A 6,699-nucleotide genomic window follows, 5' to 3' on the forward strand; every position below is an offset into this window, starting at 1 on the left:
GCTCTCCCTAGCCAGGGATAAGAGCTGTGAGGCACACCCCTCACTTCCTATTTCATCTGCTTCACCCTAACTCTCAATGTTAGGGTTAAGAGCTAACATCACCCTGATACAGTTGGCTTGCTTTTGCAGCCTAACCCTTGTGTGAGCCCACTTTGTCTGTATATAGTGTGTGCTAATTGTGAATGTTTGCTTGTTTTGATTGTGCTTGCATGCTTTGCTTTGCCTGGTTAGGATTAGCTTGCTGCTTGTGCAAGATAGATAGAAAACTCAACCTAGGACCATTGTGGAATACATGATAACTATTAGGCTCGAGTCAGTCTCCCTTCTAGTTGGTCATTTCCCAGTCTCTGGTTAGGAGAAGGTTTTTCCCCTGTTAAGGGGAACTACGTTGCCCTGATCCTCATACCAGATGAGGTACGTAGGCAGGAGGTCGTACGAGATCTCTCCAGGTACCCTTTTTCTTTTGTGTGTGTTTGCTTGACAGTTGCTAGGCTCGAGTGCCAGACTCCTTAGTAACTTGTTTTGTTTGATTCCTTCTTATGTGTGTTAGGAGATGGATGTAAGCCCAGCGATTGGCATTCCGTATCCTTTTGTTGTGTGCTTGGAGTCCGATGTAAGTCCAGCAATTGGCGTTTGGTTTCCAGTGTGGGTTTGTTGGTTCGGAGTCGGACGTAAGCCCAGCCATTGGCAGTCTGTTTCCGCTTGCTTGTTTGCCTTTTTGCGTGTGTTTTGTTTCGGCGTGCGTGAGCCGAACTACGGTAGCTCTGATTCTCATTCCAGATGAGATACGTAGGCATAGGATGCGATGTCCTAGCGAGCCCTCTCCCCTTTTCCTCCACCTGTGTTGTCTTCAGTGTGTGTGTGTGATGTTTGTTTTAGCAACCTTTTCCTATCTTTTGAGTGTGGATCCCGTCGAGTACGACGGATGCGTAGGGGTGCTAACACCTTCCCTTCGCATAACCGACTCCCGATCCCATTCTCTTTGGTCGCGAGACCATGCTTTTCCCAGGTTTACTTCAAGCGTTTCCTTTCCCTCTTTTGGGATAAATAACGCACGGTGGCGGCTCTGTGTTGTTTTGTTTTAGCCCGCCGATTGTTTTTCGCGGATGCGACAATATCCCGACATGGGACAGCCTATGTGCCTGCTGGACTTCACGAAAGTGTTCATGCAGGAGTGGTTCAAGATGTCAGACTCAAATTCATGGCATCTGATATGGGTGTACCTGCTGTAAAGCAAGAGTGTGTGGCTACTTGATCAAAGCTGTGAAGCAAGATCAAGTGGGGGTAGTCGTGATTGAAACTGTGAAGTAAAATCAAGACTGTATTTCTGTCATGTGTGTAATTCTGTTTTTTTTTCTGTAATTTTTGGTGTTGCTTTGGCAACATTTTTTACAAAAAGGGGGAGTAGCACCTGTGATGCCCCAGGACAACAGATTATGTGATTAAATAGATATTGAAGATCCTTTAATCCAGAGGTTGTGCTGCAGCTGATGTTCCACTTCTATGAGTGTGAGTGTATTTGTGTGTGCTGCTATTAGAAGTTTTTATTTAACTTCTATGTGTGTGATGCTATTAGAAGTTTTTATTTAACTTCTGTATGTGTGCTGATTTGTGAAGTTCTTATTTAACTTCTATTTGTGTGTTGAGTGTGCTGCTGCTCTGAGTGTATTAGCTAGGTTTTTCCCTGTTAGATGTGTGTTTTCCGCTGCTGTGTACTCTGTTGTGATGCCAAAGTGTTTTAGCCAAATTTTTTCCAAAGGGGGAGTTTGTAGATGTTTGATTGGATGCATTTTATGTTAAAACACTAGTTGGATTCTAATGTCTTGACTGATGTCATGACATGCTTTGGAGATGTTTGATTAGCTGCATTTTATGTTAGATCATCTAACTGTACTCTGATGTCTTGACTGATGTCATGACATACTTGAGTATGCTGCAGGTTTAGCTAATACAGGATCTACTGAATGTCAAACTAGATGTTATGACATTCATCCCTGACAGCAAATACTGAGGGATAGAACAGTTGGTGTTCTGTTATAACTCAGTTTTATTTTCATATTGTTTATCAAGGGAATAACAGACCTGGCACAAGGCCTACTGTCTGAATGTCAAACTGGATGTTATGACATTCATCATTGACAGCATATACTGAATAATAGGCAGGTTGGTTTTCTGCTACATTTCAGTATGTATCTCAGTCTGTTCTTCAGGAGAACAACAGACCATGGCATAAGGCTCTATGTATAAATGTCAAATTGGATGTTTTAACATTTATGAATGTAAGTTGATACTGAAGTATGAACGGGTTGGTCCTCTACAATACATCAATTTTGTACAGTCTGTTTTCAGGAAAATAACAGACTTAGCATATGGTCTATGATTTGGACGTCAAACTGAATGTTGTGACATTCATTCCTGACAGCATATGCTAAATTGTAGGTTGGTTAGTTTTTCTGTTTCAGCATTTTTCTCAGGCTATTCTTCAGGAATTCAACAGCTGAGCTAAAATCCAGGAAACTAACAACTGAGCTACAATTAATGAACCTAACAAATAACCTATTTGTTAGTACCCTAATATGTGGAAATTAGGTTAACTTGCTTGACCTTAATTTCAGGAAATACAAGTACAAGGCCCAAGTGCTGCAATATAAAAGGATGGCAATCCTTCATTCAGAACTTGGGGGATTTTAGGCGTGAAGATTTCATTGTTCCATATACTTCACTGTTGTATTTTTGTGTGTCTTGTATTAGGTGTATCTTGTGAGCCAAGCAATTATCACCTAGATGATTGCATTGGACTAGGGTGTTCATTGAGTTGTAAGTGTTGTGACACTCTAAGCTTTTAAGCGTGAGTGTTGTGTATCTTGATTAAAGCTGTTAAGCACAATCAAGAGTTGTTTGAAGTGTGACTTCACTATAAACTTTAATATAATTAAAGATTGTAATCACTGAGGTGATTGAGGGGGAGTGAGTAGGAACTCTGATCTTAGAGTAAGATTGAAATTGCATTGGGTAGGTATTAAGTGATAGGGTTAAACAGTTGGTTTAAGGTCTGAATTAATACTATTAATAGTGGATTTCCTCCCTGGCTTGGTAGCCCCCAGACGTATGTGTGTGTGACACCGAACTGGGTAAACAATTCCTTGTGTTATTTACTACACTTACTTTTAAAGTTCTGCATAATACTTGTCTACGTAGAATTGGATGTCACAACATCCCGTGTGACATCCAAAGTCTGTTAACTAGAATTTCAGATACTATAAAAGGATGGAAGTTGGAAACCTACGGGCACGTTTGTTTTGGAACCCCCTGAAGCAAACTCTCAAGCTATTTAATAGGGTTTTGCCACGAGAGTGGTAAATTAACTAAGGTGAGAATCGACAATCGCGAGAGTGTGAGGGTCGAACTGGATAGTAAAAACTAGGCATTGATTTTAAAAACAGCAAGAGCACTTTAAAAGCAATTAGAACTTATTTATTTTCAAAAAGTATTTTTAACTTCAAATGGGACAGCGAGAGCGTACATTTTGACTTAAAAGTATAGTCCGAGTCAACAATCACGAGAGTGTGAGATAAATCCTTTTAAATAAGTATTTTCTACTAAAAGATATTTGGTAATTAAAATATACACCGGTGACTTATCGAAACCCTGACGATTAATGCGTTGCATACTGATATCCCTCTATTAATATTCTCTTAAAAACTTAACTTCTTTTAGATTTAATTTGTGTTCAACCAAACCTCTAAAAACCATCTCCTTAGCTAAACATAGTAACATCGATAGCATTAGTTTGACCATCGGTCCCTGTGGGTTCGATATCTTTTAAAACTAAAACGACTGGATTGTGCACTTGCAGTCAAGTACCCGATAGACTATATTTTATATACAGTCACGAGACGTATCGCCTAATCTATTTTCTAACTAAACCAAAGACATAGTCAAATCAAATCTGAATTTCCCTAATTCCATTAATCTAATTAAAATCCTAACCTAAAAACTAATCTATATAAACTCTAACCTAAAACATGATGAAGGACGGGAAAAAACCTTAAATTTTTTCAACTGCTGCAATCTAAATCCTTCCACTAAAGCTTGAATAGAAATAGAATTAAGGTTTCACATTGAAACCCTAAACTCTCTAAGCCCGACCTCTATCACAATCCAGAAGGGCTTCACATCAAGCAAAGAAAAAAGAAGAAGTTAGAGAGGAGACAGAAAAGAACAATAGAATCAAGGGAGATCGGAAAAATTATTTTACCTTTACCAGGGAACTTCTCCTCCTTGTCGGTTAGTCTCTGAACCCCCATTAAACTTAAATGCCTCTTTTTATTTCCAATTGTTGTTCTGGATTATTGCGATTGTTGATTTTGAGGTTAACTGAAAGGGATTAGGTATTGAGGGTTTGGGAAAGGTCGATCTTCGAATCAGCCAAAGGATTAAGGTTTGATTTGGGAAGAATTTGGTGTTTTTGGAAATTGTTAGGGTTAAGGTTCTTATATAGGGTTATGGTTCATGTGATGAACCCTAGGGTTCATTTGGGGAAAGGTTAGGGTTCTTTGCAAACCCTTAGGGTTTTTGGAGGTTCATCTAAACCCAGTTAGGGTTTGTAGGGTTTTAGGGGATCTGGGAATTTTTTGTGAATGCATCAAGATTTTGGTTGAAGTTCAACCGAAATATGGGGAGGGACGGTAGTGATCGGAGGTCAAGCAGGGTGACCGAGGTGAGGGAGAGCGAAGAGTAGAGAGAGGGAGCAGAGACTAAGGGAGAGAAAGAAGTTTGGAAAATGAAATGGATTCAAAGAGAAATCCAATTTTATACCCCCTAAGGGACAATGCAGATCAGCGACATGTGGGAGCTTCTAGATCTTTCAGATGTTCATACTTTGACCTGGTTCAATACGTGCGTGCTCACCCTTTGTTCCATGTGCCCTCGATCATCATCTCATAATCAGTTGATCCCTTGATGGTCAACTGATCGAATGACCTAGTACATATCTCTGTTTCTCTCAGTCACTCCATCCAACGTCTCCAATTGAGAGTCAACTATTGACTCTCCTGGTTTGACCCTGGCGCATGGGCTTCAGAAAGCAATGGGCTTTCCAGCCCTTGCTAATTGCACCCTCTTTTTAAGCCCATTACTAGTTTAAATCCAAATCACACCCCTTGTTTCTTTTAATTTGTGGTTAATTAATTACTTAATTAACTATTAATTAGGATTTATCTATTTAATGGGACAAGGACATGGAATACAATATGGGATAAAACGCTAAAGGTTTTCAAGGGTTAAGTCGGGATTAAAACCGGGATAGAGGGTTATGTTTAATACCTAATTGTGACTCTAATTTATTTTCTTAAATAAATTAAATACTATTTTTTTGCAAGTAATAAAGGGATAAAAATAGATCCAACACACTTCGAATTGTAAGACCTCTATCCTAGTGTATTGAGGCATTTTTTAAAATTAAATATTTTCCGTCCCCGATGCGTGAGAAAGTTTTAAGGGATAAAAACAAATAACCAACCAACCAACATTTTCAAGAAGAACTACGATACTTTGATCCTTCGCCTAATGCGAAGGTACGTAGGCATAAAGTTGTAAACTCTAGCGAGTATAGTTATAAAAAAACTTTTTTGGGTCTCTCATCCATTTAAGTAAAATACCTTGTGTAAAAAAATGAATAATCAACCAATAATCAAGAAAATACATTCGGAATGCACACTAACCCTAGAATTAAAGGAGGTTCCCATTGAATACAATGGAGGTAAGGGGTGCCGAATACCTCCCCCTTACTTAACTGACTCTCAAACCTTAGTCTCTTCCCTTAACTATTAGGTTTTATCATTATTTTTCTGTTCCTTAGGAACGAATAAATGATGGTGGCGACTCTGTCATTTTTCCAGTCGCGACACTCCTAATATTCAATGCTAGTTACACACAATGAAGACTAGATCCAAGCAATAAAAAGCCTTAAAGTGGAAGGAATCAGGCCGAAAAGGAAATAAATCGGAAGAAAACTTGCCTTCTTGTTATGGGTCGTAATAGTCATGACGGATGCCCGTAACAAGCCTTTGGTTTATTATTAGGGCGCCTCAAAGTAGGGTTGGAGGAGCAAGCTTGTTACTTCCCGTAATAGCCATTACGGATGCCTGTAACAGCCATTACGGGTGCCCGTAACAGGCCTCTGGTTTTTGTATGGAGACTTTCTGATTCTTCGCCTTTTTTTGTGTTTTGTCCATTTTTCAACCCTCTTTCGCTTGAAATGCATATTATGACCTGAAAACAAAGGAAACATAATACCAAAGAGTAAAATATGCTAATGAAAGGAAAACAAACGAAAAATGGGAAAATAAGAAGGAAAAATGATTAATAAAAATGATATAAAAACCACTTATCAACAGTCGATCTAGAGGCATACACGGAAAATCCTCATCCTACAAAGTAGAGACAAGTACTTGAAGGGAATCATTTTAGAACATTCACAAGGCCCATAGCGAAAGGCTCAAGAGCGACATTAAGTGAAAGAGTGCATGAAATAGGTGGTCCCTCATTACACGTAAGGTCATTGATTTTGTCTTTCAGACGCGTCAATCACAGTCTGATTAGATCCAACAATCACTCACACAACACATCTCCTCTCACGATGACAGTTTTAATTGCTCACAATATATAAGGGAAAAAACATTAAATATTCAAATTTTA

The sequence above is a fragment of the Lathyrus oleraceus genome, chromosome 7 (assembly GCF_024323335.1).
Source record: "Lathyrus oleraceus cultivar Zhongwan6 chromosome 7, CAAS_Psat_ZW6_1.0, whole genome shotgun sequence".
NCBI classification, from domain to species: domain Eukaryota; kingdom Viridiplantae; phylum Streptophyta; class Magnoliopsida; order Fabales; family Fabaceae; genus Lathyrus; species Lathyrus oleraceus.